This window comes from Sphaerodactylus townsendi, linkage group LG06 (genome assembly GCF_021028975.2).
Source record: "Sphaerodactylus townsendi isolate TG3544 linkage group LG06, MPM_Stown_v2.3, whole genome shotgun sequence".
In the NCBI taxonomy this organism is placed as follows: Eukaryota; Metazoa; Chordata; class Lepidosauria; order Squamata; family Sphaerodactylidae; genus Sphaerodactylus; species Sphaerodactylus townsendi.
The window spans coordinates 128,018,085-128,041,507 of NC_059430.1; the positions used below are offsets into that span (position 1 = coordinate 128,018,085).

The window sequence follows — 23,423 nt, forward strand, 5'->3', positions numbered from 1 at the left end:
AGCTTGCTCAGACGCTGAGGGGATTCTCTTCTTGAGAAGAAATCACTTGGTACCAAATTAAAAAACAACAACAAAGAAAACCTGATCCATTGTTAGTCGCACATAGCAAAACCATTCAAGTGGCCATGTTGAGCTTGTAAGTTGTCTCTGTCCACAAGACCACAAAATTACACTTGTGATATACCTGGGTAATAGGTACACATAACTGACATCATCTATAATGGGTCTGCAATGTGCGGCTCTCCAGATGTTCACGGACTACAATTCCAATCAGCCCTTGCCATGGTGGCAGGGGCTGATGGGAATTGTAGTCCGTGAACATCTGGAGAGCTGCACGTTGCAGACCCCTGATCTATAAAGGGCCCTCTGAAGACCATGCACAAAGAAGATCAAGAGGCAAAACAAATATGGAGAACTCTGTGTCAATTCCCACTTTCCTTTCCCATCCGACACAGTCAACTCTCGTGCAACTTCTTCCGCAGCCATTGAAAATTTTGTCACGCACCGACTTTGAAGGACACAGCTACACGAGCGAAAAGGAAAATGTCAAAGCTCCAGAACTGACCCTGTTGTTAAATCAGAGCCTGCACGTTCCCAAAGCAATTGACTCTGGGGAACCAAATGATATTAGGGGTGTATGAACACATATTTTTGTGGCACTACGTTGGACCTAGGAATGCCAATCCCATAACTTCCCCCTCCTCCTGCACAATTCAAGGTAGATGTTTAAAAATATACATTTCAAGAGTGTTGCAATAAGAAAACAATGAACATAGATTTGACTGTCTGCTACTGTTCGAGACGAGCTTCCCCTCTTATTTTGGGATCCTCTGCTATGCTGATGGGCATCCTTGAAATACCGAATCTTGTCGAGAAACTGCAGCGTGTTTGAAATATTCACCAGGGAACTGGTGAACATCTCAACGTTTTTAGGGTCTCGCCGCAAACTTACAACATAGAGAGGTGAAATAGAAAAGATAAATAGATCTATTTTCTATAAACTTTTTGCTACAGCGTATATCTGTATCCCCCCCCCCCAAAACCCACCCTGAAGATTATTTTTTAAAAAATTTCTGTCAAAGTTTGCAGGGACCCCAAATAAGGATGGGAAGGAAAAGATATTGGAGGAAGCTCTGTTTTCAGATGACTTCCGGTTTCCTTTTCCCAGCCTGAAATCTCTTATAGACAGGATGGTGTGAAAAAGATGCATGAAAAATTGTGGCCCACAAATCCACAATATACAGCAAAGAGAACAGATACCAGAAGATTTCACCCTCGTCTGCTCAAGGGACACAAAACCCATCATGATTGCTTTGTTTACACAGAAACAGGTTGGAAATCTGCTTTCCTTTACACAGCCAGCAAAACCATATACACTTCAATTCCGAGTCTACGGTCTCAGGCCTACATTTTAAAAACTTAAGGGGCCAAGTCATACTTTACAAAACTATGTTCCAACTATGTTCTGGATCGTGACAGCTAGGGGTGGGGAGAAGGTACAGAAGACTTTATTTTGTGCAGCTTTCCCAATCTGAAATAACTCCGGAGATCTGCAACTTGCTGTGCTGTGGAAAATTTACATGAAACCTTGAGTACGCAAAGTTTCCCTAATACAAAAAAAACCAGAGCCCCTGAAGCCATTTCAGCTCAGGAAAACAGTACAGGGAGGAAGGCATCGACACCATCTCTCTGAAGGCTGAAGTCCCCAGCCGATTTTGGCCCCCACATGTGCCTGGGAGTCACATGACTTTCTAATGTTTGAAGGAGCCCTGAGATACACACTGCCAAGTACACTTTAGGCATTAGAGCCCAGCATAAAACGTCTAGCCTCTTGGGAAAGCAAGCAGGGATCCAGGGTTTTTCAAGCTCTTATTTGGTTTCAACAAAGCAAATGGTACCTGGTGATATGGTAAAGGATGAAAGACACACTACAAAGGAGGAGGAGGAGGAGGAGGAGAAGAAGAAGAAGGAGAAGAAGAAGAAGGAGGAGGAGGAGGGGGAGGAGGAGTTTGGATTTATGCCCCCCCCCTTTCTCTCCTGTAGGAGACTCAAAGGGGCTTACAATCTCCTTGCCCTTCCCCCCTCACAAAAAACACCCTGTGAGGTGGGTGGGGCTGAGAGAGCTCCGAAAAGCTGTGACTAGCCCAATGTCACCCAGCTGGCGTGTGTGGGAGTGCACAGGCTAATCTGAATTCCCCAGATAAGCCTCCACAACTCAAGCGGCAGAGCTGGGAATCAAATCCGGTTCCTCCAGATCAGAGTGCACCTGCTCTTAGCCACTACGCCAATTAAGAGTTCTGCATAGGTCGCCAAGAGAGGTTGTCCTAATAAAAACATGTCATGTGATCAGATCTGTATCTGTTATAAACAAGTAAAGCAACTGTATTACGCAAGCCTACCTCTACATCTTGAATCAGGCACATCTTGAATCAGGAATGACGAGCCAGAAAAAAATCCTAATCCAGTTTAAGAAAACTGTAAACAATGGTTTTTAAGGTTCAGCAGATGTCTTCAATTATAAAAGAGTAAAGTTGAATTAGCCAATGACCCCTACGACAAGACATGTAAGGGAAATGACATCTGATCAAATCCATCTTTTCGTTGTTATGATTATTATTTACAAAATTTATACCCCACCTTTCAGCCTGTACGAGGACGGCCAAGGCAGCTAATCTTTTAAAACAGGGGTGGCCAACCTGTGGTGCTCCAGGTGTTAATGGACTACAATTCCCATCAGCCTCTGCCATCAAGACCAATTGAGCTCAAGCACCACTGGTTGGCCACCCCTGTACATACATGATAAAACTGCATTATAAAACCATTAAAATGACCTCTCTTCCAGGTCACGCCTCATTGAAACCAACTTTTAAAAGAGTTGAAAAGCAGAGTCAATGTGTGTTTGTGTGTATAACAGTTAATGTATACACAAAACATAAAATATTGGTTAGGAAAGGGGGGTAACTGAGGAAATGCCAAACAAAAACTTCTCCACCCACTGGTGGAAGAAAGCATCAGAAGGGGACAGACAATTCTTGCTGGGGAGGGAGTTCCAGAGCTTTGGTGCCGTGACTAAAAAGGCCCTGTCTTGGGACACCACCGGCCTAACCTCAAAAGAAGGTGGAGGCACCTGAAGCAGGGCCTTCGAGGACCATAATGACTTCAGTGGGTTCAAAAGAGATTGGGAACGCCTTCAGATAGGTTGGCCCCAAACCATGCAGGGCTTTGAAATTCAAGACCAGCACCTTGAATTGAGCCCGTAAACCAGGGGTCTTCAAACTATGGCCCTCCAGATGTTCATGGACTAGAATTCCCATCAGCCCCTGACAGCATAGCCAAGTGGTAGGGCTCATGGGAATTGTAGTCTATGAACATCTGGAGGGCCATAGTTTGAAGACTCCTGCCGTAAACAAACTGGAAGCCAGTGTAGATGGGTCAAGACTGAAGTCATATGATCCATACGACCCACACCAGTCAACATGATAAAAACAGCCAGTAGGGTGGTTAAGAGCAGAGAATCTCTAATCTGGAAAGTCAGGTTTGATTCCCCACTCCTCCACTTGAAGTGTGCTGGGTGACCTTCGGCTAGTCCCGGTTCTCTCCCAATTATCTCAGTCCCGCCGACCTCACAAGGTGTTTGTTGTGGAGAGAGGAAGGGAAGGAGTTTGTCAGCTGCTTTGAGACTCCTTACAACTGAGAAAAGCGATCAGGTATTATCAGGTATAAATCCAAATGCCTCTTCTTCATCCTGGCTGCACCATTCTGTAACAATTGAACTTTCCAAACACTTTTCAAGGGCAGCCCCACGTAGAGTGCACTGCAGTAATCTAATCTAGACGTCAACAGGGTGTGTATCACAGTACGTGAAACCATAACGAGAAATCAAAAACCAGAATGCACAAAAAATGCTCTATCTAAAGCAGACCTGGGCATTATACGGCCCGGGGGCCACATCCGGCCCGCCGGATGACCCTGACTGGCCCCCCTGCCTTGCTGGGGAGCGAGGTGCCTTTGAAAGCCCTGCAGAAGCCGGTTGCCTTGGCTGCCGGCTTCTGCGGGGCTTTCAAAAGCGCCAGTCGATGAAAAAAGTAGGTCAAGGGACTTAAGTCTCCCCACTTGCTTGATTGTCACAGTGGACAACTATGCAGGTAGGTTAAGCCTGTAATTCTTTGTGCCAAATAGTGTTGTATGCAGAACTGTTGCCACTCATTCCAAGTTGATCTGTGCACCTGTCTTTCACTTATCAGCCCCTATTATGCAGAATTGAGTTCAGCCTTTTGGCCCGGCCCTCCACAATATTTTCTGTTTCTTATGCGGCCCCATGGAAAAAATAATTGCCCACCCCTGCTTTAAGTACTACCGTGTTTCCCCGAAAATAAGACAGTGTCTTATATTAATTTTTGCTCCCAAAGATGCGCTATGTCTTATTTTCAGGGGATGTCTTATTTTTCTGTGTTCTGTTCGTCGGGCATGCTTCCAAACAAAAACTTTGCTACGTCTTACTTTTGGGGGATGCCTTATATTTCGCACTTCAGCAAAACCTCTACTATGTCTTATTTTCTGGAGATGTCTTATATTCGCAGAAACAGGGTACAGGTATCCTCTCCACGGGGCAACCTTACTAAAACCCATTCAAGTCTACCCTCTTCTACCGCTATGCAGGGTAAGGTCCTTGAGCGGCATCTGTTACCACTCCTCACCCACCCCCCACCCCCGGCAGCAAAATAATGCAAGTGAAAACCAGATCTTTAATTTGGAGGCACTAATATGCGGGTAACATGTTCCTCCAAATTAATGTTTCAATAGCAACATATGGTATAATTTAGAACGTAAACAAAGCATTATCTAGTAGGAAGCCACCGGACTGTTTTCTCGCAAACAAAACCAGAGCAGGGGGAGGAAGCAGGAAACTGGCATCATTAGCATGGAAGTTCTACCTGGAATCCGGTAAAGGGATGAACTTTCAGGGATTCCCAACAATGGAATTTGTAACTGTGGCTACTGACTTGGAAGTGGCCGGCCAAGTTCAGAGGGGCCAGTTTGTTGTGAGGGGGGAAGGGCAAGGAGATTGTAAGCCCCTTTGCGTCTCCTGCAGGAGAGAAAGGGGGGATATAAATCCAAACTCCTCCTCCTCCTCCTTCACTATATTGAAATAGCCTTGTGTTTGGATGGCAGTTCGTGGTATTCTGCAGGTGCATCCTCCATTACTGAAATGCCCTTTCAGCTTGGTTATCAATCAACTCAACTCACAGGCAATGTCTCCTTGCAAAGTGTTTCGCGCCGCCAACAGCGTTTTTAAAGAGCCAGCCACGGGATTGGGGGGGGGGGGGGAGGAGAGCAGTTTTAGCCTGTGAAGGAGATTACAAAACGGGGCTAGGTGTAACTTTAAAAGGGTACTCTGCAATATTCTACTACTTTTAGAACCATGAGTAAAAAAAAAGAGAGTTGCTGAGTTACTTGGGAGTTTTTCTCTAACGGAGCCCCTGGAGAACTACTCTGCCATCCCTGTCGGCGCCTAGTTTTCTAGCACGGTGTAGTAGCGGTTAAGAGCGGGGTGGGCTCTAATCTGGTGAGCCGGATTTGTTTCCCTGCTCCTACGTTCCTGCTGGGTGACCTTGGGCCAGTCCCGGATCTTTGAAGAACTCTCTCAGCCCCGCCGACCTCGCACTGTGGGGAGAGGAAGGGAAAGGAGTCTGCAAGCCGCCTTGAGTCTGCTTACAGGAGGAGACAGCAGCGTATGAATCGAAACTCTCCTTCTTCCAGAGCTGGGGTCTGCAACCTGAGGCTCTCCAGATGTTCATGGACTACAAATCCCATCAGCCCCTGCCAGCATGGCCAACTGGGAATTGTAGTCCATGAACATTTGGAGAGCCGCAGGTTGCAGATCCCTGTTCCAGAGGTCAGTTAGGAGGGAAGAAGACTGAGGGATCTGCAGTGGTGTAGCTCCAAGGGGATAGGGGGGGCGACACACTGGGAGATGCCCCTGTGGGGGCAGGACGGGACGTTCCGGGGCAGGGGACGCACCAGTGCACCGGCGCTTTCCCCCCTTGCTACGCAGCAGTGGCGTAGGCGGTTAAGAGCTCATGTATCTAATCTGGAGGAACCGGGTTTGATTCCCTGCTCTGCCCCTTGAGCTGTGGAGGCTTATCTGGGGAATTCAGATTAGCCCGTCCACTCCCATACACGCCAGCTGGGTGACCTTGGGCTAGTCACAGCTTCTCAGAGCTCTCTCAGCCCCACCTACCTCACAGGGTGTTTGTTGTGAGGGGGGAAGGGCAAGGAGATTGTGAGCCCCTTTGAGTCTCCTGCAGGAGAGAAAGGGGGGATATAAATCCAAATTCCTCCTCCTCCTCCTTCTCCTTCTCCTTCTTCTCTGGGGATCTGCCACTAAGGTGACACCGCTGCTTCTTTGGTGCTGATGACCAGGTGAGCGGTTTGGGGGCTGGCAAATATGGCCCAGGAAGCCCAACAGCCAGTTTCCCAGTCCCAGCCAATCCAGCATGCATATATCAAGCCTTCTCAGAGACCAGAAGCAAGCAATGGCTTTCCTAGAAGACCCTCTTTCCTCGCCTCTCCCCTCCCCAGGTGCCCCTGATGGGGCACGATAAAGCCCAAACCGAACTGCAAGAGACACCCCTCAAGTCCCTTTTCAGTGAAATGATACAAAGAGGCTTCACTCCTTGAGGATGGCCAGCACGGTGCAGCGGTTAAAGAGTCGGACCGGGACCAGAGAGAGCTGGGTCAGAATCCCTGCTGGGCCACGGAAGCTGGCTGGATAAGTTCAGACCGGTCTTGCATTCGCAGCTTGCAAACCTCACAGGGTTGTGGGCAGGATATAATGAAAGACGGAAGAGCAACACAAGTCACTCTGGGAGAACGGGGAGAAAGGTGAGTGTAAAGGAAGGAAAGAAGCAACTTCTTACAAAGAGGGTTAATCCTTCGACTTTTTGTGCAACTTTTTCTATATGTTTTCAAGTATACCGGGACTCCCAAATGGCTCTTCTCCCTCCCCGCCGCCTCTCATTTAAGCTGCCTCCTGGTTGGGGACAACGACAACAACAACAAGAAGAAGAATAGGAGGAGGAGTTAGAGGAGGAGGAGTTTGTATATCCCCCTTTCTCTCCTAAAGGAGACTCAAAGGGGCTTACAATCTCCTTTCCCTTCCCCCCTCACAACGAACACCCTGCAAAGTAGGTGGGGCTGAGAGAGCTCCGGAAAGCTGTGACTAGCCCAAGGTCACCCAGCTGGCATGTGTGCGAGTGTACAGGCTAATCTGAATTCCCCAGATAAGCCTCCACAGCTCAAGAGGCAAAGCTGGGAATCAAACCCGGTTCCTCCAGATCAGAGTACACCTGCTCTTAACCTCCTACGCCACTGCTGCTCCCAGAAGAAGAAGAAGAGTTTGAATTTATACCCCCCTTTCTCTCCTGTAGGAGACTCAAAGGGGCTTACAATCTCCTTGCCCTTTTCCCTTCACAACAAACACCCTGTGAGGTGGGTGGGGCTGAGAGAGCTCCGAAAAGCTGTGACTAGTCCAGGGGTCTGCAACCTGCGGCTCTCCAGATGTTCATGGACTACAATTCCCATCAGCCCCTGCCACCATTGTGGCAGGGGCTGATGGGAATTGTAGTCCATGAACATCTGGAAAGCCGCAGGTTGCAGACCCCTGGACTAGCCCAAGGTCACCCAGCTGGCGTGTGTGGGAGTGCACAGGCTAATCTGAATTCCCCAGATAAGCCTCCACAGCTCAGGCGGAAGAGCGGGGAAGCAAACCCGGTTCCTCCAGATTAGAATGCACCTGCTCTTAACCACTACGCCACTGCTGCTCAATTAAAACCACCGATTTAAAAGAGATTTCACATTTTGTAATCTGTGCAACACCCAAACAAGAGTGTATTTCGGTTTTGTAAACATTTCAATCGGCTGGCTTGCAAACTAAAACCAGAGCACACCTCTTCACTTGAAACTGCCTTTCTGTTCTGCCGTGGCCACATTCAGGGAGATACAGGACAGTTCTGACCTTGTCCTACAGAGGCTACGGCTGTGAGAAAAACGTGGCATCGCCGGTATTACACACACAATCAGGACGTGTGCCAAACAGACCTTACAACTTCACGTGACAGCAAAACAAACCTTGTCCTTCTTTCACCCCATTTCCTTTCTTGCAATAAGTCCTGCCGCGGCCACCACCCAGTTTTGAAAAGTAGGCCTGCAAGCTTTAATTGGCTGCAGGAATCACCTTTAGATCAGTATCTGGTGAGGGGGAACAGTTTCAACCAGTCAAGGTTGCGAGGTGAGGGCTCGCTTGTTCTTAGCCAAAACCATTTTGTCTCTGAGGCGTGACCACAGTGAGGTCTTCTAGCAACTAACCACCCTTTGTTAACCGGTACATGATCTAATGGTCTCTTCGAGCTGCTCAGGAAACATCTACATAAATTCAGATCGTCTGCCAACTTATTTATTTATTTAGGCTTTTATACCGCCCCATCCCCGAAGGGCTCTGGGCGGTGTACAGAATATAAAATGACAATATAAAATAGTTAAACATTTAAAAGCAGCGATAAAACCAGAAATTTGGTTTACACAATCTCAATGGCTAGAGATATAATTAATATGTAGTTGGCGCCCAGTTTTCCGCATTTAAAATTCCCTCTCCCCTGGAAAGGGAGGCATGGCGAGTCACATTCGATGGTATGTGGCCAAGATGTCAGGGCCACAGGAAGGAGGGGGGCACCGTTAGCAGCCGGTTTCTCCAAAGGCCCGGCGGAACAGCTCCATCTTGCAGGCCCTGCGGAACTCCCCAAGGTCCCGCAGGGCCCGGACAGCTGGTGGTAGAGCATTCCACCAGGCCGGGGCCAGGGCTGTAAAGGCCCTGGCCCGTGTGGAGGCCAGCCGCATCGCTGAAGGGCCAGGGACCACTAGTAGATTGGCCTCCCCCGACCGGAGAGGCTGTGTGGGGACATATGGGGTGATGCGGTCTCGAAGATACGACGGTCCCAGGCCACGTAAGGTCTTAAACTTGAGATATGGCTGGAAACTAACAATTATACATCTCTGATAGATTGATAGCCTTATTTAGAAAGAATGTCCAGCATCAATAAACTGTAAGAAAACAATAAAGATGTCACTTATGCACAGCTGCCTAGGGGAACCTATTTGAGTGGGCAAGCAGCATATAAATATTTTCAAACAATAAATAAACCTAATGCTTCGCCTAACTGTTTCAGGTTACCTGAATCACATAACAAGATGTTTCATGCCAGTGTGGTGTATTTTTTAATTAATTAATTTATTATTATTTATTTAATTTTATATACCGCCCCGTCCCCGAAGGGCTCTGGGCGTTGTACAGCATAAAACCACATAAAATCATCACCAACATCCACAATTATAATAAAAACAGCAGTTGTTATATCCTAAAATGGCGTCCCACCGGAACCTAATCCTCCTAGGAGGAGGGCGGAGAGGTAGTGGGTCCTGATGGTATTAAGGACCCATAAATCCCAATAATGGGTCCCACTGATATTGAGGACCCCTAAACTAGGGGGGGGGGGGCACATTCAGCGGCTGGTTTCTCCAAAAGCCTGGTGGAACAACTTGGTCTTGCAGGCCCTGCGGAAATCACCAAGGTCCCGCAGGGCCCGGACAGTTGGAGGGAGAGTGTTCCACCAGGCAGGGGCCAGAGCTGTAAAGGCCCTGGCCCGAGTGGAGGCCAGCCGCATCATTGAGGGGGCAGGGATCTCCAGTAAATTGGCCTCTGCCGAACGCAGAGGCCAAGCTTGGACATATGGGGTGATGCGGTCCCGAAGGTACGAGGGTCCCAGGCCGCGTAAGGCCTTGAAGGTCAAAACCCACACCTTGAAGATGATTCGGAATTCAACTGGGAGCCAATGCAGACGGCGCAACACAGGTTGTATGTGGTCTCGGAAGGCGCCCCCTGTGAGCTGCATGCTGGACCAGTTTCAGTTTCCGGATCAAACGCAAGGGAAGGCCCGCATAGAGCGAGTTACAATAGTGTAGTGGTTAAGAGCAGGTGGAGTCTAATCTGGAGAACCAGGTTTGATTCCCCACTCCTCCACCTGAGTGACAGAGGCTTATCTGGTGAACCATATGTGTTTCCGCACTCCTACATTCCTCCTGGGTAACCTTGGGCTAGTCAGTTCTTTGGAACTCTCCCAGCCCCACCTGCCTCACAAGGTGTCTATTGTGGGGAGTGGGCTTGTAAACCACCTTGAGTCTTCTTACGGGAGGGAAAGGTGGGATATAAATCCAAACTCCTCCTCCTCTTCTTCTTGAACTAGAAATTCTACAACTAACTAATAATGAAACGTTGTGCCGTACACTTCAAAATCGCCTAGAAAGCATTATCAATTGAAACCGCCGATTTACAAGAGATTTCACATTTTGTAATCTGTGCCTCACCCCTTCGGTTTTGTAAAAATTTCTATCTGCTGGCTTGCAAAGGCCTGTGCTACCTACTTGATACGAACAACTCGCACACCATTTGCACTACACAATTACGTTTGCTTGGAAAGAGAAAATAATGGACTTCTGTTCCGCTCCGCGTTCACACAGGAGGACACCAAGCAAGATCGCTTACTGGCAAGGGCCACAGTCCAGCGCACAGTGAAATATGTTGGGCTGCAGACTGAATGACAAACAAAAACGTTCCAGAAGCAAAGGCACCAATTACTAGGCAAAACAATGCTTCTTCGCGAGAGGGAAGCAAACGTCCTCCCCGTTCAGCTGCCAGACTTAATGCCATTCATAATTTTCCACTATAATAAATACGTGACCTATCTTATTGGCAACGTTCACCTCCAAAGTCCAATTTCCCAAGGGTTTTTTTTCTTCCCCTTTCAGGGAGAAATCAGTTTTCAATCCACTGTATAGGGCAGTGGGGGCGAACCTTTTTGAGACCGAGTGCCCAAACTGCAACCCAAAACCCATTTATTTATCATAAAGTGCCAACATGACAATTTAACCTGAATACTGAGGTTTTAGTTTAGAAAAAACGGTGGGCTCCAAGGTGTGCCTTACTCAGGAGTAGGCTTGGTGGTAGTCGGTGGCTTTGCTTTGAAGCAACTGTGCAGCTCTTCCAATGGGTGTTACGACCCTAGGAGGGTTTTCTCAGAAGCAAGCCCCATTGCCAGCAACTGAGCTTACTCCCAGGTAAAGAATCATGCTTTAGTTCTTCGCATGAAAATCAGTGGGATTTAACAACGCTTAACAGGGTTACCTACACTGTTCCCCAAAACTGGGTCTTAGGTTTAATGCTAATAATCGAGCCCAGCAGCCCAGGCCAGCCTACATGTGGAGGGGGGGGGGCTCTGTTTGCGCGTGCCCCCAGAGAGGGCTCTGAGTGCCACCTCTGGCACCTGTGCCATAGGTTCGCCACCACTGGTATAGGGGGTGCTGTAAGCAAAGTCGTAAGGGACAAATGTCGATTTTAAAACGTCATTATAAAATGTAGAAGTTGTGTTTTTTTAAGGGTAAGTTTAATACAACCACAATTTGAAAGCAATCTTCAAAAACCTCGATTTCTGTAAAGAAGAAATCGTTCATTTTTATTCATTTTAGATCGGTTTAGATTTGTTTGGGAACCACCTCGAAATCCCACACATGTCTTCCCGACTGGCTTTCTAAAACTTGCCTCACCTAGCGCGAGGTTCCTACTTTGGAAAGCAGTTTTGGGAATTGTTCTCAGCAAATCTAAGTTGCCTTCTATTCCGCACATTACGTAGAATCAATGGCCACTTTCAAACCAAGCTTTCAGTGTTCTTTGAAGCTGTGCGGAATAGCAAAATCCACTAGCAAACAGTTGTGAAAGTGGTTTGAAAACGCATTATTTTGCGTGTGCAGAAGGGGCCTAAGTTTTCCAGGACATAAACAGAAGCCTGAAACACTGCAGCAGAGGCCTCCCCTGAGACTACGTGGACGGAGAATTTTTACCTGGATAGTTCTCATTATCCCTTCGTACACACGACACAGTTCACACCAAAAAAGTCAGGCTGAAGCAGGGAGTTTAGGTGGTGATCAGGTTATCGTTCCAAAAAAAAAAAGGAAAAAGAACTGTAGTTACTAAAGCAGACCCTAATTTCGGGAACCCAGAGATGCATCCGAATACATCTTCCCTTAATCTGCACCTTGGAAAAGCTGCTTCTGTTTATTTTACTTATTCGCTCCTTAAAACAGCCAGCCCCGTTTAACATGAATGTAAAGGGCACTACGACAACTCGGTTCCAACTAAAATAGCAAGAATTCCACGTTTTAATGTTTTCAATTAACTTCGCTTCTCCCTAAACATTCTTAGCTGTCAAATATGAGAAATTCATTTTTACTGCTTGCTGAGAGAGAGAAAAATCATCAGCCTCCAACTTCCATCTGATTTAACACAGCAGGCCAGAACCCACTGGAACAGAATTTAGCAAAAAGAGTTAGAAACTAAAAGCGCAATTTTCAGAATACTTTCCCGCAAGTAAGACCCATTAAACAGATCTGTTTAGGGCCATACTGGAAGATACTTCTAAGGAACAACTGTGGAACACGCGCGCACTTATTTCAATGGCTATAGCAGTGATGGCGAACCTTTTTGAGACCGAGTGCCCAAACGCAACCCAAAACCCACTTATTTATCGCAAAGTGCCAACACGGCAATTTAACCTGAATACTGAGGTTTTAGTTTAGAAAAAGCAGTTGGCTCCGAGGCGCGCGTTACTCAAAAGTAAGCTTGGTGGTAGTTGGTGGCTTTGCTTTGAAGCAACCCTGCAACTCTTCCAACGGGTGAATCACGACCCTAGGAGGGTTTACTCAGAAGCAAGCCCCATTGCCAGCAACCGAGCTTACTCCCAGGTAAAGGATCGTGCTTTAGTTCTTTGCATGAAAATCAGTGTGGTTTAACAGCGCTTAACAGGGTTGCCTACACTGCTTCCCCAAAACTCGGTCTTAGATTTAATGCTAATAATCGAGCCCAGTGGCCCAGGCCAGCCTAGATGTGTGTGTGTGGGGGGGGGGGGCAATTTTCCTCCCACATGATGAACTCTGTTTGTGCGTGCCCACAGAGAGGGTTCTGAGTGCCACCTCTGGCACCCGTGCCATAGGTTCGCCATCACTGGACTATAGCAACAAGGAAGGAGTCAATTGACAATGCAATGCTATGCACGGTTATGCCAACCTAAGCCCACTGAATTCAGCTGGCTTAGACTGAAACAACTCTGCGTGGGACTGCCCTGTTAGGTACTCCCCGCCCCAATTTTGGACAGTTTTCTTCTTTTTTCAAACAGTTATTCAGATTTAACTGTGATTCATCCTCTTTTTTTAACAATACAAGCAATAACTGAGTAGGTACCTCAGCAGAAATACACGTTAGAATTCTAACAGTTCTTCGGCACTCTAACGCTAAAAACTTTGGTCCGTTCAATCCATTTACTTTAGGCCCATTTACAGTGCAGGTGATTTCTACGGCATAAACTTGCAAAGAAATGTGTACGGGATCACGGTGAAATAACGTCACCTGCACTCATTTATAACCAAGTCATTTCAGTGAAATCCTTGGCTGGTTGTGGCAGCCGAGCACTTAAGTGAATACTCAGGAATCTAACAGTACGTGAAACCCCCAACTGCAAAAGAAATAAGCCCCAACCAATGTCACCATGACTTTAAATTCTAGATTCCGTTCAAACCATTAAAATACTTTTTTAAAAAAGAGAAAGGTAAAGCTCTCTTTAAATAACATTAAAGCATACCAGACAACAGAAGGCTGATTTGGTCAAAACCCCAGCAGTGTTATGTACTCATTAAAGCACAGTTTTCAGCTGTCCTTACGCACCTCAAACCCCACACATCTTCAAACCCCAAATGCCGGTCATTGTATATAGTTTTCTTACAGAAAGCTTTAATGAACAGCATCAATGCTCCAAAAAAAAAAATACAGTCACCAACGTACATCCAAAGAACATGAATTTGGCCCTAACAGCAAAAGAACAGGGTCAGCCTTCTTAAAAATATTTCGCCTCGAGTTTACAAAGAGAAATCTGCTTACCAAAAACAAAACAAAAAGCAAAGCAAAACAAATCCCCTACTCACATATGGTTGGAAGTCTCTAGGCATCATAGTTTGTGCACTTTAAGGTATTTAGATGCTTGGGTAAACTCAACAAAAAAGAAAGAGGATTAAAAAGTTGCAGTCCTACTATGAGAATTAAAAGCGGCCTAGGCCGCAGAATTCATATGCATATATTATACAGACATAAAGAAAACCCAAACATAGTGTGTCAAAAGAGGGGGAGGGGCGTCCCACACTCACACGAAGCGATGACTCAAGCACAAAAACCAACAGAAAATCTTAAAAGTGGCAAACATGTTTTTTATTTCGGCGGAATAAAGAAGCTACCCAGAACTGCGGGAACACAAGCGAAGGGGGGGGGGGGGAAGATGTTATTTGTCAACCAACAGAAAAAGAAAATAACTTCAGTTGCCTTTAGTTGGTGGATCGTGCATTGGCAAGCTGGCTGGTTTCAGATTGCGTTAAAGATGAATTAAAGGTGAATGCCCTTAGCCATTTCCCCCAATGAAACCAGGCACACAAGAGTTCGCCAGGCCAGGCGCTCAACTTTTGAGATCCCATAAAGAGGAGGCAGCCCACCTCTGGTACATCCCCCTCATCCCGACCGAGCTCAAAGCTCTCTCTCTACCCTTCCAGTTCAAACCCCTCTTACAGCCCTTCAGCAGCAGATATAAACAGTAGGATTCCCTTTTTAATCCAACACTGGGGAGGGCAGGGGGAATACTCCCGGATCATTTCCTTCCCCAACACCCAAGCCAATTTTCTCTCTTAAACCCAAGACTATTCCGACCCCTACACCCAAGCGTCAGCCAAAAGCCCCGTCTGCTTGGGATGGGGACTTTTTTTAGCTTTTATTTTCGTGGGGTGGGGGAGGCAACCAAAACAACAGGGGGTGCCTTTCAGCAACTGTAGAATAAAATACAGAAAAGGGGGCTGAACTGTCCAGATCCCCTCCTGGCTTATTTTTTTAAAACCTCTCCCCACCCCAGAAACCCCCTCTTGCTGGAAAAGGGGGAAAAAATCTTATTCCAGTTTAGGAGCCTTTGTGGGGAGGATATGGGGAAGCCTGGGGGGGGGGGAGGGGGAGATACATGGAAGCCAGGGGAGGGGGGAGATATGGGGAATCAAGAGGTGTAGCTTTACAAAAATGATACACAACGTTGTAATCCGGGGGGGGGGCGCCTCCCCCACGATTAGAACGTTGTGTATCATTTTTATAAAGCTGCATTGTATTCTATAGACCTGCCCTGCAGCAAGCTGGGATGGGAGGCTGTTTTGGTGGGGAGAAGGGGATGGGGGGAGGCGTCAGGGCTGCCCCCCCCCAGAATGGGGGGCGCGGGCCTGCTCCCCCCGCGGCTTTTCCCCGCCCTGTCACGGCCCGGGCGCCGCAGGTAAAGGCGACTGAAGAGATTTAAAGCGAAATTGCTACATTGTAACAAACTCACCGTGATGTTTGAGCAGCAGTCAGCGCGGGGTCTCCCAGACATCCCCGCACGGGCTCCGCCGGCAGGACCCCAGCAGGCACGGGCTCATAGCCGGTCAGCGCAGTGCCTGATCGCGAGGCCTGCAAAGGCGAGGTGGGGAAAACGACGTTAGAAACGGACCGGGGGAAGGCACGGAGGTCTTCTGAAACGGACGGTTTTTTTGGTCAGTTTTTTTAAAAAAAAGTTAAAAAAAAAAAGAGAGAAGGCCCAACCGCCTTCCTCCGCCCCTTCGGCTCATTTGCATGCGCGTCGCCCCACCCCCACCTCCAAAACAGCTACACGCGCGCGCGCGCAGGCGCGGAAGGGAGCCGCGCGAGGAAGACCTCATCGCCCGGCTGTCAAAGGAAGGGGGCGAGTTAAAGGGACAGGAGCGACGATCAGGGGAAGGGTTACACATACACAGTAACTATCAATACATACACACACTATATACCCACATACACATATATACAAACTATATACACACATATACACACACACCTATGCACACACAAATACACACACAAAGATATAAACACAAAGATACACCCCTCCATAACAGCTACACACACGTGCAGTATATATACACATATAGACATGCAGAAATACCCGCACAGACTTATACAAACGCACATACCTATACACAAATATACCCACACCCCTATACGCACACAAATATACCCACATAGACTTATATATACACACACCTATACACACATAAATATACCCACACAGACATATGTATGTGTGTGTATATATATGTGTGTGTGTGTGTATACACACAAATATACATACATATACCCACAGAGACATTTACACACACATATATACACACACAGATACACATGTACATATATGTGTGTGTGTGTGTGTATACACACACACTCATACACACACACATTTTTATACATCCTGGGCCATGCGCTTTTGCACTCTCTCTGAAATGGCCATCGTTTGGATTTACTTGGCGGTTTGTCTCCACTTTGTACACAGGCATAGACAACCTGTGCATAAAGATGCACAAGATGGCAAGACTTATGCATCCAAAGAACCCACAAACCCTGATGTCAAGTAGTTCAGAGAGAAAGGAAATTACTAGGGAGGGGGAAGTCCCTTGGCCAACCCAAGCCCAACGTGATGGGAAAGGGCAGGGTAGAAATTGAATATATAAACAAAAAAATTAATTTGGATCAGCTGGAAAACTAGGAGTACAATCCAGCCCAAGCTGAACGCTTTACTGTCCATTGATTTCTAACCAGACAGATTTATACACGTGCTTTAAGTTTTATATTGAAATCAATTGGGTTTTTTTTTTTTAAAAAAAGTATTGTTGAAGGCTTTCATGGCCAGAATCAACTGGCTGTTGTAGGTTTTCTGGGCTGTGGGGCCGTGGTTTGGTGATTTTAGCTCCAACGTTTCACTAGCATCCACAGATGCAGATGAAAGGTTTAGAAGCTAAAACTGCCAGACAGCCACGCAGCCCAGAAAACCCACAACAGACAATTGGAAAAGGTTTTCCTGGGCTGGACCACGCTTCGTGTTTGCATCACAGACCGTCGCTACACACCACCATATTAAGGATGCCATCCTAAATACGCAAACCAAGCAGCAAGTCCTGCTAAGTATGTAAAGATAACTTGGGAATGAACATGCTTTGAGACTGCCGGACAGGGCGTTGTGCAGCTAGAGGGGTGGCCAACCTATGGCACTCCAGATGTTCATAGACTGCAATTCCCATCAGCCCCTGGGCAGCAGGAGCTAATGGGAATTGTAGTCCATGAATATCTGGAGTGCCATAGGTTGACCACCCCTGAGAGTGCTAGACTATGGTACAAGGCCAACTGAACGTAAATTTGTGTGAATTTTAAGCGATCCGCGTTGGTGGGGCAGAGTTTGCATAAGCCAGAATTGAAACTAAACACAACTTAGTCCTCTTAAAGATTGGTAAGGGATGGGACCATGGCTGCATGATGAAGAGGAGGACTCTGGATTTATATCCCACCTTTCTCTCCTGTAAGGAGACTCAAGGTGGCTTACAAGTTCCTTTCCCTTCTCCCCACAACAAGCAGTTTGTGAGGTAGGTGGGGCTGAGACAGTTCAAAAAGAATTATGACTAACCCAAGGTCACCCAGCAGGAATGCAGGAGTGCGGAATCAAACCTGGTTCACCAGATAAGACTCTGCTTCTCATGGGGAGCAATGGGGAATCAAACCCAGTTCTCCAGATTAGAGTCTACTTGCTCTTAACCACTATACCACACTGGCACAGCAGTGGCTGTGCGGCCACAGTATGATCTAGTCCACTACAACTGATTCCTGGAGGAGGGGCTGAATCTCCATAGTCTGCTGAGGTGTGCACAGTTTCACATGCCAGAATTCACATGGTACTTGGTTAGCTTAACTACTGATATATAACCTGCATCACGTGGTCCTTCTGTTTTAAAAAGTGCTACAGAGAATCAGACAAGGATTCACCCAACCCAGCATTTTTTTAACAGCCAGAATTTGACAGGAGCAGCAGTGGCGTAGGAGGTTGAGAGCTCGTGTATCTAATCTGGAGGAACCGGGTTTGATTCCCAGCTCTGCCGCCTGAGCTGTGGAGGCTTCTCTGGGGAATTCAGATTAGCCTGTGCGCTCCCACACACGCCAGCTGGGTGACCTTGGGCTAGTCACAGCTTCTCAGAGCTCTCTCAGCCCCACCTACCTCACAGGGTGTTTGTTGTGAGGGGGGGAAGGGCGAGGAGATTGTAAGCCCCTTTGAGTCTCCTCCAGGAGAGAAAGGGGGGGATATAAATTTAAAAAAACCTCTAGTGAGAATCCTATTTCAGTTGAAAAGTGGCCTAGAAACTTTTTAAAATATTGAAACTTCTGTCCACATCTTGGCTACGTAACCCAGCATGCATTAATGAGATCCATTTTGTCTCCTATTCTGTTCACCAGGTAAGGCCTGAAAAGTCTGCTAAGTGGATCACTGTCTCCATGACGGAATCCTGCATGATCATCTCTAGATTCAGAGTTCAGAAGCATCTGTAATATGCTTCATTTGTGTTTTCAAGACAACTCCATCTTTTTCAAACCCTACCTCTTCTGCTAACCCTCTTCAAGACATCTCCATCTTTTTCAAACCCTACCTCTTCTTTCAAACCCTACCTCTTCTGAGCCCTTCGGGGGAGGGCGGTATATAAATGTAATTAATTAATTAATTAATTAATTAACAACGGAACAAATGTTCCCTATCAATAGCAACACCTGGATAAGTTAACCACATGGCAATCCCCTCTTCTATCCTTCACAAACGTGATCCTGTTTTAACAGCCTTTCAACTACTTAGGGGTAAACGAAACCCCACAGCCGTTGGGCTAGCACAGGGGTAGGGAACCTTTAACATTCAAAGAGCCATTTGGACCCGTTTTCCACGGGAAAAGAAAACACTTGGAGCCACAAATAATTTTTGACATTTAAAATAAAGATTACACTGTATATATTGGGTTTTTTAACCTTTTACTCCGCTCATTCTGAGAAGCGCATGGATGCGTCCGCCCTGCTGCCATTTCAGGGCTTTTGGGCAAGCGCGATAGGGGCCAGCAGCTCGGCCTCGCCGGCCGCCGGGAAAGCGCCCGCCCCGCTCCAACGGGGTGGGCAAGAGGGGAAGCCCGTGGCGTGGCCCAGCCAGCTGCGGGCAATTATGCCGCCCACTTTGTTAATGCCTTACCTGCAGAGGCGTATGGCAAGCGATGAAGCTGGCCCGGCATCGGCGCGGCTCATGGAGCAGCAGTGCAAGGGAAGCCAGAAGAGCAGCATCTTTGACCTCGTTCGCCGCCAGGTTCCCTACCCCTGGGCTAGCAGCACCATGTTAAAAACTGATTTATTGGGCATAGTGCTGGTCCATGCTCTTTTGGGTTGTAAGAACAGGTTCAGGTTATAGACACACATTTGCGAGCCGTCTTAAAAAGTGTGTGGTTACCACAGAGCCATTCTGTGCTGGCACAACCATCCAGTAACTAGCTATAATGCAAGAGCCACTGGTGGATTGTGGCGAGGCTGGGACAGACTCGTTTCGTGTCAGATACCACCGGAGAAGCTACATCTGCCCAAACCCCTTCACGCCATAGTCACTCTGTGGATCTCTTGTCTGAACTCCTAGAACAGGATGGTGTCCAACTCTGGCACCCCAATTGGCCATGTTGGCACAGCCTGGTGGGAATCGTAATCCATAAACATCTGGGGCGCCAGAGTTGGACACCCCTGTCCTAGAACAATCATGGCATTAAATAATTCAGTGTACCAAAATTCAGTAGCAAATCTTTGAGCCCCACAATTATAATACCTTTAGAGTAGAGTTCTTTCATATTCGAGTAGTGCTCTAAAATGAATTACTTGTATTAGCTTTCATTAATGGGGATTTATAATTAATACTACGTACCCTATATCAAAGCTCAGTCTGTTGGCTATTTCCCTTCCTTTACATCAGTATCTAGGAACGTAAGGTGTTTTAAACACCACCACAACAATAAAACGATAAAGTATGAGATAAGAAGGTATAATTCGAGCCATTATTAAGACCAACAACTTTAATATAAAAACTTGCCACAACTGTATGTCATTAACATACATGACTGTGCATACATTTTAATACATTAAACGTTAGAGCCATTTAGTTGTTCACAATATAGAACCTTTGTCTATAACAGTGGTGGCGAACCTATGGCACGGGTGCCAGAGGTGGCAGTCAGAGCCCTCTCTGTGGGCACGCGTGCACAGAGTTTGTCATGTGATAATAGTGTAATATTTCAGGGAAATTATTAGCATTAAACCTAAGACCGAGTTTTGGGGAAGTAGTGTAGGTAACCCTGTTAAGCGCTGTTAAACCCTACTGATTTTCATGGGAAGAACGAAAGCATGATCCTTTACCTGGGAGTAAGCTCGGTTGCTGGCAATGGGGTTTGCTTCTGAGTAAACCCTCCTAGGGTCGTGATTCACCCGTTTGAAGCGTTGCACAGTTGCTTCAACGTAAAGCCACCAACTACCACCAAGCTTACTCTTGAGTAACGCATGCCTTTGAGCCAACCGTTTTTTCTATACTAAAACCTCAGTATTCAGGTTAAATTGCCATGTTGGCACTTTGCGATAAATAAGTGGGTTTTGGGTTGCAGTTTGGGCACTCGGTCTCGAAAAGTTTCGCCATCACTGGTCTATAAACTTTAGTGACAGTGTGAGGTTTATTGACTACTGGTTTAGCTCAAAATTTCAGATGTCTACTAATTATGACATGCTGTGCATTGTCTACTCCAAAGTAAATCCCAAAGAGGGCTTACATTAAATAATATATATATTTGACTGCGATCTAATCCTAAAGGGACTTGCCCTTCTTTATCTCAGTAGGACTTGCTTCCCAGTTAATATGTTAGGATTGTAGGTTTAGCTGATAAATTCCACCATTAGCAACATATACAGCTGCAAAATTATTAGGCTGAAGACTGAAAACAACCAGAGCAAAGTTTAGAAACACAAATAAAAGCTAGTCTCTTGACACAAGATAGATGAAGAAGTCGTATACCCAAAGCAGCAGCTACAGCCATAGTGTTTAGATCACAAGTGCTGATCAGTCCTGGCATAATATAAGCTACAAGTCAAGGGCAGAAAATTAATAGCCATGCAAAGGTGAGTATACCCATGTTTCCTGGAAAATGAGACAGGGTCTTATATTAATTTTTGTTCCAAAAGACGCGCTACGGCTTATTTTCAAGGAATTTCTTATTTTTTCCCCCATGATTTTGCTCCCCCGCCCCACGTGACCAGATCAACTGCGCCGGGGAATCTGTAACTAGGGCTTATTTTTTGGAGTAGGACTTATATTTCCACCATCCTGCAAAAATCCCAAAAAATCATGCTAGGGCTTATTTTGGGGGGTAGGTCTCATTTCCAGGGAAACCGGGTAGAGGAGAATAATTCACAACCACAAGATAGAATCTACCATCCGGAAAATCAAAGAGGAGTGTCATCTGAGCAGGACTGGCCAGCAGCAGCGGCAGGGTACAAGGCGAAGAAATAAATAACTTTCAAAGGGGAAACACCAGCTCATTCCTGACCCAGGGGATGACATCACACCGTGACATTTAAAAGTCACATGCTTCCCTCAACGTGCAGTTTCGGCCGAGCGATGCTTCCCAAAAAGCATCAGCTGGCTGCAAGAGCCCCAGTGACTGAAGCAACCGGCCTCTCGCAAGCAGCTGATGGTTTTTGAGGAGCCTGCATATATATACGGATACACACACACACCCCTGCATGCATGCCAAGCAAGCCCTCCACCCGGCCAAACCCCACTGCACGAAGAACCCAGTTTGCCATTGCATCACAGCACCCCGCACGGCCGTACTATTTACCTTCCCACCGCCGGCCACATAACCCAGCGCAACTACCGCGCAACTCTGTCCGCTTACTCCTCGGGCGCACCAGCCACCCGGGCGCCCAGCCCAGGATGTCCGCCTGTTTTGCACGGCCGCGGCGCCTGCAAATCAGGCAGCCGAGCGCGCCGCTCCGCCAAAGGGTCCTCCTGGGCGCCCTAATTAAAAACGGGTTTTGCCGGAGCGAGCGCGCTCCGGATTGGCCCGAAGTGGAGCGGCGGCGCGAGGGAGGGGACGGGCCGAAGGCGGGCGGCGTCACTCCGATTCGACGGGCTGCGGGCGGGGGAGCGGCGTGGCCGGCGCGGGAGGAGGGGGGGGGAGGCGCGGGGCCGGCTCTGTTTACCCGCGGCCATTGGCTGGATTTGAATGAGCTCCGCGTTCGGGTGCCGCTGGGGTGGGGCCGGGCGAGGGGGTGACTCGGGTGCGCCATAAAAGGCCGCGGCTGGGAGCAGATGGGGAGTTGCGGGCGAAGGAGCCAGCCGGCTAGGCAGGCAGGCAAGGGAATTGCTCTGGGTAGCCCTTCGCTGCTGCTTGCAAGCGCCAGTTCGAAGCAGCCGACCGGATGTTACGCACCGGTGTTGGGGACCTTATTTTACGCACCGATATTGGGAACCCTATTTTATGCACCGGTGTTGGGAACCCTATTTTACGCACCGCTGTTGGGGACCCTATTTTATGCACCGGGTTGGGGACCCTATTTTACGCACCGCTGTTGGGGACCCTATTTTACGCACCGCTGTTGGGGACCCTATTTTATGCACCGGGTTGGGGACCCTATTTTACGCACCGCTGTTGGGAACCCTATTTTATGCACCGCTGTTGGGGACCCTATTTTACGCACCGCTGTTGGGGACCCTATTTTACGCACCGCTGTTGGGGACCCTATTTTATGCACCGGGTTGGGGACCCTATTTTACGCACCGCTGTTGGGGACGCTTCGTGCTGCGATTCGAACGTGGAACATGGAAGGGCTGAGAAAACGGGGTTCGCCCCGCCCCCCCAAAAAGCGATTGGCTTTTAAGATAATCGCAGAAAGGCTTTCCTGGTTTGCGTAAGGAAAGAATAGGAGAAGCGGCGCCAAACGCGTATATAGGGTATATTTAGGAAGGTGGTTTGGCGCATGTTTCAAAAAGAAATCCATTCTTTAAAGCGGTTTATATTATAGAATGAAGTTTGCGGCAGTAACACACATGTTTACAGTTCTGACCGAGTTAGAGGTACATCTAAACCTGAGTCTAAATATTCTCTGTGTTGTCTCTACTAGTAGTAAGATGGTTTGGCACATGTTTTAAGAAGGAATGTATTCTTTAAAGCAGTTGATATTATATAATGAAGTTTGCCACAGTAACACGTTTTTTTACAGTTCTGTCCGAGTTAGATGTACATCTAAACCTGAGTCTAAATATGGTGTTGTCTCTTTGGAACCATGGATTGGTAAGCACCTATGATGTAAGCCGCGGTGCACCGTCTCCACCTCATATTTTGTTTGTACCTCC

At 47.4% G+C, this 23,423-nt stretch overlaps 1 protein-coding gene across 3 annotated transcripts in view; it reads right to left on the minus strand.

Annotated features, from left to right (window-relative positions):
• Nucleotides 1-22,121, minus strand: part of BICRA (BRD4 interacting chromatin remodeling complex associated protein) — an 83,237-nt gene extending 61,116 nt beyond the window's left edge. For 2 of the 3 annotated variants that reach the window (XM_048499120.1, XM_048499117.1), the window contains exons 1-2: nucleotides 21,907-22,121; nucleotides 15,507-15,625 (exon numbers count right to left, since the gene is read on the minus strand). The gene's annotated coding sequence lies outside the window, so the exon portion shown is untranslated. Of the gene's footprint in view, nucleotides 1-15,506; nucleotides 15,765-21,906 lie in introns of those variants that run through there. The other variant, XM_048499118.1, reaches the window with a different exon arrangement.
• Between the last annotated feature and the right edge of the window lie 1,302 nt (nucleotides 22,122-23,423).